The sequence below is a fragment of the Pezoporus occidentalis genome, unplaced genomic scaffold (assembly GCF_034315485.1).
Source record: "Pezoporus occidentalis ecotype Australia unplaced genomic scaffold, CSIRO_AGI_Poc_V1 ctg5, whole genome shotgun sequence".
Lineage (NCBI taxonomy): Eukaryota > Metazoa > Chordata > Aves > Psittaciformes > Psittacidae > Pezoporus > Pezoporus occidentalis.
Genome location: NW_026915835.1, coordinates 10,763,262 through 10,776,103, shown reverse-complemented (window position 1 = coordinate 10,776,103; position 12,842 = coordinate 10,763,262). Strand labels below are relative to the sequence as shown.

The window sequence follows — 12,842 nt, the reverse complement described above, 5'->3', positions numbered from 1 at the left end:
TGCTAAGCAGTTCAAATTCTATGACTTACCACTATATATTTCTGTTGGGCTTGCAGGAGAGAGAATGGCATGAAAAATAAAAAATAATTGAAGACAATAAATATCTTTGGCATAGATGACCAGTTTGGTCCTCACAACCCCTGAAATTCTACCTCAACTTATTTTTCTTAAATTTTCCGGAAGATGTTTCACATGGGAATATTTGTTCATGTTTTATCACAATGAAGAAACATGCATCACAGTGTTAAAGGTGAAATCAACTCCCAACATTAACACTATAAAACTACAATGTTGAAACCCCTTTGTAGGTGCTCCTACAGTTAAAGGCTATTCTACACAAAAGGAAGTTCGTGTCTGTTCATCCTGTGAAAGTAGATAAGAAATCCAGAATGAGATTCATCTCACTCTACCTTAGACATTTAAAAACTATTTTCTCAAGGTGCATGTACATAACTTAGCGTCTCAGTTCGTTCCTGGGTCTCAGTTCCTTAATTTATCACACTACTTCACTCCTAAAACTGGGGGTTTTGTTGACTATTTATTTCCCTTCAAAACAAAACAGGCTAGGTTTTGGTGATACTTTGTGTCAGTAGTTATTCTTAAAAGATAGACTAAGCAAAACTGAGCCAGCCTCAACTTTCTCTGCCATACACAGTTCCAAAATTCTTCCTCAAACACTGGTTTACAGCCTCGAGTCAGGCCTCAGGGTATGAAATGTACCCTCAGTTTCGTGTTATAAACACACTACCATGATAACCAGAAACACAGGTTTCACATAATTTCAAACTCTTTGAAATAGATGAAACAAAAAATTAACAATAATGTTTTTGGTTTGCAGGGGTAACAGTCAGGGAGGAATAGGATCACCTGTTACCAAGTGTTTTGTAGATGGAGACAAGCCATATCAAATGAGTCTACCCATGATGAGTGTGAGAGTGAATCTCATGAAGATGAACCACTTATACCACTTGGCTAACAGTACTCAAGAGCAGACACAGATGTTAGGAATATGTATAGCATTGGTCTAAGTTATAAATTCTGGCTTCTGTTACCCTCAATGGAATATATTCTGGTCAGCGTAGACTTAATCAATTAACCTGTAAATTCCTAAATTGGATTAGATCAATCCCATTATCAGTGTAAATCATCATAATATAAGAAGTATGCACCTTAATGAATATAAAGTAAACATTGAGAATTAAAAATATATTTTAAAATAGATTTACATAGTAAGAAAGTTAAAAATTAAATAGAAGCAACAGGTGAGGAATAAGAGATGCAGAAAAGCATAGAATTGCTGGCTTGGGGACTGTTCTTGCAACAAGCTGTTGATTCTTATTCTTTAAACCCAGCTTTATTTTGTTTAGCAGTTCGTACTGTTCTGGCCCCCAGTGTCTTACACCACCTACTTAAAGGCATTGTTCTACAAACCTTACATTTTAAATAAGTGTTTCCAAACCTACTATTCAGGCCTAGGTCACACAGCCACAGGTTACAGAATGTGCTCTGTCAGTCACTGCACTTCATTTTTATGAGTGACAGAGAAAATTATTAGGGAACTGGGGTGTGTATCTATAGCATGGACAGGCTAATGTAACACATGAATGCAGAGACACTGTCATGAAAAAAAAAATATATATGTATGCTTTTGCCCAAAAGATCCAAGCCTAAAAAGAGACACCAGGAGCTGAAGCAATCTTACTAAGTGATCCTAATACAACCACCAAACTGGGAAATTTGAGTCATTGTTTGTACAGCTACCCCATAGATGCACACCTGCCCTCCAAAGGATTGCAATTTAAATGCTTTTACTCTCACAAGGTCAATTGTGGTTACTTCTGTTGTTGGGACCCTGGAGCATGGGTTGGAACAGCACAAATGAATCAAGCCTATAATATGCAGGCTTCAGCTCTTCACCATCTGACGGTACACTGTTGACATCTCTCCTTTAGTTTTTAAACATAGAACACTCCCATATAAAAGAAATCAAGGCAAAGAAACCCCAACATTAGAAGTGAACATTAAAACGAATATATGATAACCTCAGAACAGTGATATAGTAATACACCCAACCCTGCTACAACTCTGGGGTGGGGTTTTTTCCCATTCTTATAACATCTTCACACGCCTGTGCCTTTTCACTATGATGTGGGAAAACTTTCAGGTTCAAAGATATCTTGCAACATACAACAGATGATATTTACAGTTACAAGTGTGGCAAAGTGATGCCCTTTAGCACTACAAAACATGAAATTTAAATAATGATGATCATAAGAATGCTTAGAACAAGGAAGCACAAAGGAAAGGAGTTCAATTAATGACTGGAATTTGCAATTGCTCAAGCCTTTATAGAATTTTATTTCTTCATTTTAATTTGCATTTCTACAGTAACAAAAGGTATTTATCTCAGCATATTTACCTTGGTAAGGTATTTAAAAGTCCAATTCATCTGCATACTCAAAATAACCAGCATCCTCAGCATATGCTACTGATAAGTATGAAAATGAAACAGCAGCTGAAGTTCGCATGTTCTTCTAGGAAGAATATTAATTCTCTGATGTTACTCTGTTCTTAGCTCATCTAATCTCTTTCTCTGGGTACCCAAAAGTCCTAAACCTTTTCTTTTTCTCTTCAGAATCTGTAATAATTTCTTTTTAAAAACATCTAGGACTGAAATACAAAGAATCTGGAAAATAATGGGTGTGTCACGTTTGCTGTCCCACTAAACAGACAAAATAGCCTTGCAAAGTTAGCCAATCTAATGATGATGGAAGCTGGCTATCAATTCTCCTTTTGTTTCCACAGTTATGAGGACCAGTGGCTTTCTCCATGTTTTGCATTGTAGCACACAAGGCACACAGATGAACAATGCAACTCTAAAGTACGCTGAGGTGGTTGCTGAAATATATTTATGTTTCTTTTGCTTACTGTTTTCAACTAATGAATTCTTCTATCTAACATTCAATGCAAGTATTTATTCAGCTTCATTTAATTTCTTATTATGTCCCACTCTTTCGTCAATAGTGCATTTGAAGAACATATTTTCAGTGCTCCAAGCAGTAATATTCTTACTGCTGATGTCTTGACAGAAATTGGGATATTGATACCAAATTGAGGTATTGATCCAAATTTGTTTCTTGCCAGTATGAAGTCAAAGAGGCATTTGTCTCTTTGCTGCTACTACTGCTGTCTTGCTACTACTGCTGTCTTGTGCTGTACTCTTCTGGGCAAAAAAGACTTTTTGTTGCTGAGCCATAGAACAAATGGTCTAGAGATTGCCATGGATTTTTTTTTATGGATATTCACGATTTGCTCTCAAAGAACTATTCAGAGTTTCCTTTTGATTTCATGGGGAGATAGTATCTTCTAAAACACTCAGAAGAAGACAGGAAACTGACAAGTTTTAGTTGTTTTTTGCTTCTAGATAAGCAAAGATCTGTGCACCCACACCAATTCACAGCAGTCAGAGGTGATGGAGTCTATGTGTACCAACTTCAACCAGGAGGAACCAAAGTTGATGTGATGTAATACAATGCAAGACTGTAAATGTGCAAGTCAAGGCTCATACACATAAGAAGTGTCACAAACATCCAGAACAAATCATCAGGTCCCATCTGACCTACTGAGATCTGGATTTTTGTCTGGTGTTTTTTTATTGCTGTTTTTTCAAGGTTTTTTCAGAAAATGGAACAGGAAACAACGTAGTCAAGTCATGACAAACATAAAGAAAAAACAAACAAAATGTTTTGAAAAGGTAACTTAAAGCCAGAAAGCCTAGTTCATACAATCTAATGGATCATACAGTCTGCATGAACAAACTTTCAAACCAACTGTAGAGCAGGAAGTTGAGACTCTTAATAATGAAAGATTTAGAAGAAATTTACACAAAGCTGAAGGTAGCTGACAGAGAAATACAAGAGGATTTTCTAACAAGCAGCAAAACAAAACAAACATAATGCAGGAATAGAAGCAAAGGGTTATGAAAGGCAAGCATCAGTAGATAAGAATCTAGCAAAAGGAAAGAAACTGAGGATATTGTTAGAGTTAAGCACATTAAAAATCAACTTGCAGGGGAAAAAAAAAGCAAGTACTAAAAAGCTATACATTCTACTAAAAATGGCATGACTGAGACCAGAAATGATCCCTCTTGATCGGAGGCTAAGGCAGTTGTAAGCCAGTGATGGAAACAATGTGTTCTAAATGCCGAATGTTAAGTAACAAAATACTAGTAAGCAAGATGGGAATAGGCTTTTCTTAGGAAAAAAGGTGGAATAACACTCAGAAATCTTTGAAAGTCACAAGCCTGTAGAATCAGAAACAACTAGCACAAATGGGTAGATATTATCTACCGTACACTTATTTAGTAAATTATGCAATAACATCTATTCACAAAGACATATGGACAGTAATCTGTTATGATCCCCAATTCCAGGAAAATGAACCTATAAAATCATCACCCCACCTGCCTACATAGTCATTGGAAAGAAATGTTATTACATAACTTCCTGAACAAGCTACCACCTCTGGAGGAAATACTACTAGCAGGAAAAAAATTACAAGGTTTCACAAGTGGGCAACATGCAACAGAACATTTTCAGGCTAGAATGTTGCTTTACATTGCTTCATTTTTTTCCCTTTGTAATATCCCATCTGTTTTTCTGGTGTTGGGGGGGATGTGTTATGAAGTCTTTGAGACAAGGGGAACTAAGTATAAACACATACAGGATACTCTGGTGTGCAGTCAATGGTGAGAAATAAGCAAATTCAGACAAAAAAAAAGAATAAAATTTTCTAAAGCAACATCTAAAATAGGTTAGATGTACAGTGAGAATCATGTCTCAGCATAGTTGATAGCAAGTGACATGTGACCAAGTCAGACGTAACACATTTAAACCTTAAATGCCTAAATTAGAAAAATAAAATCCACTCGTCCCTAATTTGTGTTATTTTTTAAGCTCGAACAGAACATGTTTTCTTAAAGCTTCTCCTTCAATACATCTAAATGAACAGAATTCAACAAGCAAACAGAATAAATGGTAAAGTCAAAGAAATGAGCTAGGAAATCTTTGTTAGCCATGGACTTTTGAAAGGCTGGAAGGGAGGAAAAGTCAGTATTTGTGGCATGGAAAAAAAAAAAAACAAGCCCACGCATTTGTGTTTTTTATTTCTTTGTACCTCTGCGAGCCCCTTGCAGTAATCGCTATTGAAATTTGTCTTTTATTCTGCTGGGTTGAATTTATCAAGGAGTACAATGACATAATACTCTAGTTTTCATTTGAGCTCTGAGAAGAACAGCAGTCAGTATTGCATCAGATTGGCTCTTTACTGGCACAGAAGTCCTTTTGAACAACTGAGATAGTGTGTCTGAGGTAGTATGTCTGGTCTGACGCCCCGTTGCAGTAATTGGTAAGATTAGGCTCTGACATAGGTAGCTGGTACAGGTGGCTTTCTCTACCATTGCCAGGCAACTTAAGGCTCTTGGGTTTGAATTGCTTTTATTTTTTCAAATGGCAAATATTAGGAATGTCTTCATTATTTTTGAACAGCACATTGTTGAATTTTTTCAGTACCCACTGAGTTACCTGTGTTTTGTTTACTCAGTTGCCTGTGTTTGCATAATTTTTCTATATGTTGACATATTAATAGTAAAATCTGTCGTATTCTGCATGAAGCTTATTTTCTCATAGTTGAAAAAAAGATTTCAGAATATTATGAAAATGAGAGAGTAATACTATAACTAAGACTCACTGCATTATCATTAATCAGTGGAGATTTACACATGAATTCCTATATCACTGTTTCACATTCTGTCTTTCATAAAGGGAGTTACTATATTGAGGATTCTGAATATTTCTAGGGATAGGGACTGCTGTTGCAGAAGACAGAATCTCATGGAGGGGGGTGTTAACACTTTTCTTACCTCTGTAAACTCTGTTGTGATGCTTAATGTATTGACTCTAATACAAATGTCTATAAGAGATTGATGAATGCATGTTACCAAACATTATGACCTGTGCTGTATCATATCACCCTATTTATTCCTTTCAAAAGCACTATAGGTTGTAACAAAATACAGTCCCTCTTTAAAAGATCAATGCAGTGGAAAGTCACTGGAGTCAGACTGCAGTAACTGCACAAGCCAACCTGGCTGAACTTGTTTTGTCTGAATGCTAATCAAATCTGTATCTTCATATAAACTTTTGTGCTTGCTTAGCCTTGTTTTAAAAACAACACCTTCTAGCTGTTGGGATCAAATCCAATTTTACACAATTTAAGGATGAACTACGTAAATATTACTTAGCATGAAGATGAAAAGTAGAATTACACTTCTAACAGGGAACATATTTATCCCAAAATATTGCTCAATAACATAACCGCAACAGTAATCATTTTAATTAAAAATGCTTTCTAATCTCTATGTGTTTTGGAATAAGGAAAGAAAATCTCTGCCACAACTATACATGGAAGTACAGAATAACAACCGTCTCCAGGAAGAAGACAATAATGCTGCTATTGTTGGTAAAAAGCACCAAAAGTTTGAATTGGAAAAAAGGAGTAAAATTTTTTTTAATGACTTTTTGATGATTGCAGTACCTAAGATTATTTCAAATATATGTTGAAACTAAGAACCTTCATTTCTAACTAACCAGCTTGGATTATGGACTAAGGCCTATCAACAAATCAGTCTCAGTGTCTCAGATTAAGGATCTCACAACAGACACTTGAAATCATTTCTCACATTAAAAAAGAAAAGAAAAGAAAAAACCCAAACAACCAAAAAAATCAAGCCTATTAAAATAATCTGAGACTGAACATGTTTTCATTGCATTTGGAAAGGTTTAGACATTAAGGATGCAGTTTAAGATGCAACTCAGCTATAATGTAGGCTATAGCGAAGGCTGCACTGTTAACATGATGAAATCCAGATTATTTCTCCTTATTCACACTGTATGATGAGAACTGAAAGAGTGAAAATCACCTTTGTCCAATAAACTCCATACAGCTTAGAAGTTAGCTGTTAAAACACTGTGCAGAGTACATCAGAGGGAAGGCCAAGCATCGGGTAGCTGAAATAAGAAAGAAAAGTAACCTTTAAGTGTCTTGTCTTTCATGTTAATAATATCGAATTTAGTGAGTCCTTCCCAATGTTTTACTTGCAGAGCAAATATTTTCTCTTGCAGTTATTGAACTCATAGTGTGATGTCAGCTAACAGAACCGTCAATTTCTTTAACTAATGAATAAAGATCACCAGAAAAGTGATGAACTGCTACAAAGTTTTAGAGGAGGGTGAGACAAACAAGTTTTTACATATAGTTCAGAGGTTATCTTCTGGGTTTTTTAAAGACAAGTCATGTGGGTTTGGTTCTGGTAGATGTAGGCACATAGAGTAATTATATGTCTAAGAAAAGTTCCATATGATCTTAGTGAGACAATGTGGCAAAATTCAGCTGGCTTGGCTGGAGAATATTTGAGGTCTGGTTCTACAGAGAAAGAGAAAATTTGTTACTGTTTTTATTTTTGTTATGTTAATAATGATTAATAACAATTCAGAGATAAATTTTAAGTGTTACTGAATTTATCACTAATCTGGCATTTACTGTTTCAAGCAGCACTCGGTTGTGTGTTTTCCTTCCTGGTAAGGATGTAAATACAGCAAGCAATGCACTTGCCAACTGTAACCACGATAGTTTCACAGAGATTCAAAGGGAAACAGTGCCTCATCTGCTGAGTTCTAAAAAGGAGTTCTAAAATTGGCATTCACCAAGTCTGGTGTATTTGAACATATACTCAGGTTTTCTAAGATTTGGCAAATCATTTCTATTTTTTTTAGGATGGGTCAAACATAGAATGTTTTAATAATTAAGTATTAAGTGAAAAAAACCCTACAAAAATTAAATATCTAAACTTTTTTTTTTTTGACAGAATATCTTAAATTTCTATGGTGACTACCTGAATCAATATCAGTTCTTCCTTTTCTTACTTTCCTGTTAATTATTGTTTCACAATTTTTCTCCAAATATTTTAATGATGTACTGTCATCTGGTCTTGATATAACTGAAAGGAACATATCCAATGTTAAAAAAAAAATGTATTTATGATTAATCATTCGCACATAATATCACATAACTGGCTTTAATATTATATGTCCTAATTTAAACTCCTCTGGATGTATCCTACTTTAATCTCTTGTTTCAATTTACCTGATCAAGAATTTATCTAGTTCCATACATCACAGCTCATGCTCTGCATGTGTTTTCCACTCTAGAAGGGGCACAGCATAAAATCTGCTACTTATTTCAGGGGTTTGTATTAATTTTCTAACCTTTTACATAAACTGTTGGCTTGGTTGGTTGGTGTTTTTTTTTTCCCCTGCCAGAGTCACTTGTTGCTATTTTGGACTTTCTTGAGTAAAGCAGGCATTTATTTTAACAGTACAGATAAGGTCCTTTGTTAATACCAATTTCTTCATGAAGGTTATGTACACTTACAAAAAAAGGGAAGTTTTGCCAGATGGCTGTAGGAATGAAAATATGTCTAGGGAAAAAAAAGAGGAAGTTAGCAAAACTGAAGTCCAAGAAATGTCAGTCTGCTGCTGAACATAATAAAGGGTAAATATGTAAGATACTTCTATCAAAATGAATATGAATCTGAATAAGCATTAGCTGGCTTTTTTGATGGATTGATGCCACAATGCTGAAATTTCATATACTTTCTGTATAAAATAATTATACTGTTAAAATACAGCTTTTCAGGATGAATTAGCCTGTGCAAAATCTACAGATTCAGGATCATATTTTCTAAAATGCCATTTTGAAGCCTTCACTTAACTATCTCTGAATATATCCGGGAAACATAGACAGCTAGGTGAGATCTCAGGATACAAAGACAGGAGAATATTGCTGATAGAATTATAAGAGAAGCACAAGCAGATTTGTGTAAGGGTCAGATTTTAATGATAGGGAAAATGTGTTGGAATTTGATTGAGGCTAGTTTTGCTTAAAGGTAGAAGCAAATAAAATTCTTGATCAATATTTTTTAAATGAAAATGCTCAGTGTTAAGCAGAAGTAGCCCATAGACATGATAGCGACTTTCCAGAATTTAAGCAATAAGGTCCTAAGTGTACTATCAAGCACATATGTACTACAGTGTGTTCAGTTAAAGGAGTGGTTTGCAGTGAGGCAATTTATCCATACTTAAAAGTTAGTTAAAATAGCAGAAGGAAGAAATTAAGCAAATAACAGAATAAGAATGATATGAAGTTCAATTGCTATATGGCTGGAGACGGTACTACAATGCACATGTGTAGGAGACAGTTGGTATGGTGTGCACAGTTTGATCTCCAGCATTTTACCACTTAAATATTAACCATGAAGTATCAAAGGTCTCTCTACATTTTTCTGTTCTTCCTCAGATTGACATCCAAGTTACTCTGTAAACAACCTTCCTTATCTCTAGGACAGTTCAAGTCAAATATCTTCTTTTCTGTCATATAGCCTAAAGTTTCAGAAACATTCCTTTTAGAACAAGAACAAAAATACAAATTTAGAGAAAACCTTATCTTGTGGTAATTCAGTCACATTTTCCCCATAAAATCAGAAATAAAGGCATGCACAAATCAGAGACCTTTAGCATGAGAGGTGTGCCTGTAGAGTACCAAGACGTCAAGACCTTTAGGGGAGAATGGGAATATAGTATTCTTCAGTATGAGAAAGCATAAGAAAACCTGACTGTATAACTTAGGACATTGCTCAAGTTGTTTATTTGAGAAAGCAGGTACTAAGAAAAAAGATCGAGACTTTTCCTCTTTGGTACTTTTAAAGTACCAAATATGACAAAATAATATGACAGAATATGACAGAAACGCAACAACTTTTGTATTCAGTGCTTTGAAATTATCCACCTGACCCTGATGACTATCTGATTAAGCCCCATGCAATTATTAAGGTTTATCCACTTCTATAAAATTCCTTTCTGTGTGACATTTAATGGACTACTATATATCATGTTGAGATATATTTAATCAGAAATTGAATGTAACAGTAGTTTTCTCTTGCAGTATAAGTTAGAATAGACACTTTTTTGGATTTCAACAAATGTTTGCATCGCTCATAAATTGTACTACCACTACAACAAAATAGCTAATCTGTCTCCTGGTACATAAAATTTCTGCAAAAGAACTGCTTCTTGATGCTTATTACAATACAATTCCCAAAAAAAACCGTCAATGTAGCATGAGCAAAGCTCATAAGCATTATCCAGAAGTTAATGGTTTTTATAGGCTGACTTTTGGAGACATTCTGAACTCAGTGACTATATTAGAAGCTTCATGCATGGACAAATTAAACTAAGATATAAATTTATCAGCATACACATTATTAAATATTTCATAATTTATTTATAAACAATCTTTTTCTTTTCATAGCAATGAGATGTAAAGATGATACTGCAACATAGATTCCTTTCAATTTGTCAAACAATATTAATTGATCTTACGTGACTCTTGTCTAGTACAATATTTCTCAATTACCACCAAGACATTTTCTCTGCAGAATGTCACACACTTTGACATGCATACTCCTGCGCCTATGAAAAATAATTAATGGTTAGTGAAAATAACTGGCTTATTAAAGAAAAAGAAACTTCTATTAAAAAGAATTTGGAGGCTCCAGCAGGACTTAAAAATCCACTAAACTAACCACAAAGTCTCAGGTTGGTTATATCATCTAATTTGTAAGTTACAGTTAAAAGTATGTTTTAGTAAGTGCAGTGGAGGTGTTTCTAATGCACTTCTCTTGAGCAGCCCTTCAATAATGATTTAACACATACTATAATAAAGTAGCTTGTACATGAATGTAATATATTTTATTTTATTACACTCTATCAATTTTCATCCTACTTTATCTTAAGAAACATTTTCTGCCCATAAGCATGATAAAATTGCTTCAAATTGATAGTTAAGGAGTACTAAGAGTATACATATGCTTTCTTTGTCTGCTTTTAGTCAATAAACTAATCATAATCTCTCGCTGGTTAGGTGACAGTGCATTGCAACAGTGTAACTAATTTGCATTGTCAGCTCTATACCGAAGGGCTGCTACACGAAAGGCTAACAACTTTATCTCAAACAGTACTCCAAACTATTTTCTCTCTTATTACCCAGAAAAGAAATTCCCCCTGTGAATGTTGCCCCCTTCAGCATTCACTTCTCCTTTTCTCCTTTTCCTTTTTTTTTTTGTCCCCCTAGCTTTACATTTTCACATTTGGAAGATCTTAATTTCCTATCTGAATTTTGGGGGGAGCTCTAGATGACTCTCGAGCTCACTTACATTCTTCTTATGGTTATGCCTACCTGCAGATGACAATTGCAGTTTTCTCCTCTACATAGCTGTCGCACAGAGGCACCTTCTATACGTGACATTTTCTTCAGCCAAGCTTATTCCTTACCAGTGTTTTTTGACACCAGATTTAAGTTTAAAATCAGCAGGATCAAAACTGAGTATCTCATCTCATTTTCCTTCTCTTTTCTTTTTAAGTCACTATGGATTGCTGCTATTTGTTGTTCTTTGGAGTCCCTAGTCCTTCTCATGCTGACCACCTATGTGACACATAGCAGATTAAATGGCATAGCACTGGCGGTCTTTCTCTGGTATTTTCACATCATCTAACAGATGGGAGACTAGCACAGTGTAGAGGTATTCTGCTGCCTCATGCTAGCTACCCTAAGTACCAGTAGCAGTTAACCTGATATCTTGAAGTTTAATTTATTCTCCTTGATGCTCTTCATTAAATTCTGTGCTGTTAACATTATCTAATAAGCTTGTTTATAGTTAACTCGGATATTTCTACATTATACTTCAGTCAGTCATGTGGCTGAGTGACAAAATGCTCTAAGTGCAGGCAATGTTTGCTTGGTTTCATTTTATATTTTCATAATTTATTTAATTGAAATTTTTTCTTAAATTTTGTAAGGTATTTGTATATCTCTGCTTTTTTTCACAACTAATAACTAACTTCCCTTTAGGTGTCAGTGACAGAAAGTGCAGAAGAGATAAGGCTGTACCACAAAAGGAAAATTCAGGAATTACAGTCTTCTTCCTTGCTTCTTGTGATATGGAGGTAAGAACGCAATATTTATGGATTGACCAGCAGCAATTCAAATACATATTATTTGCATATGAAATCTTTGTTTATAGAAAAACTGAAACAGCTTTCTGTTCATTTTCTTCAATTGTAAAAAATTATGTTATATGATTTCCCTCCTGGTCACATCACAGAAACACAGAATCACAGCATCAGAGAATGGTTGCAGTGGGAAGTAACCACTGGAGATCATATAGTCCGACTCTTCCTGATAAAGCAGATTCACCTAGAACAGGTTGCATAGGATTGTGTACAGGGGGGTTTTGAGTACCCCCAGAGACAGAAACTCCACAGCCTCTAGGGGCAGCCTGTCCTAGCACTCTGTCACACTCAAAGAAATTTTTCCTCATACTCATATGGAGCTTCCTGTTTTTCAGTTTATGCCCATTGCCCCTGGGGGTAGTGGCTGATACACCTGAAAGTTGTGCTGCCATTCAGTGGGACCTTGGTAGGCTGGAGAACTGGGTGGAGAGAAACTTAATGAGGTTCAACAAAGACAAGTGTAGGGTCTTGCACATGGGGAGGAAGAACCCGAAGTACCAGTACAGGCTGAAGGCTGACCTACTAAAGAGTAGTTCATCTGAGAAGGACCTGGGAGTATCGGTTGATGATGTTGACTATGAGCCAGCTGTTGTGCCTTTGCAGCCAGGAGGGCCAATAGTATGCTGGCATGCACCGGGAGAAGTGTGGCCAGCAGGT

General features: G+C 35.5%; 1 long non-coding RNA gene across 1 annotated transcript; it reads left to right on the top strand.

Annotated features, from left to right (window-relative positions):
* Positions 1 to 219: 219 nt before the first annotated feature.
* Positions 220 to 12,183, top strand: LOC134173107 (uncharacterized). The gene is made up of 4 exons (XR_009968125.1): positions 220 to 439; positions 7,182 to 7,288; positions 10,553 to 10,716; positions 12,025 to 12,183. It is a non-coding gene; the product is annotated as an uncharacterized LOC134173107 (long non-coding RNA).
* The last annotated feature ends 659 nt before the right edge of the window (positions 12,184 to 12,842 follow it).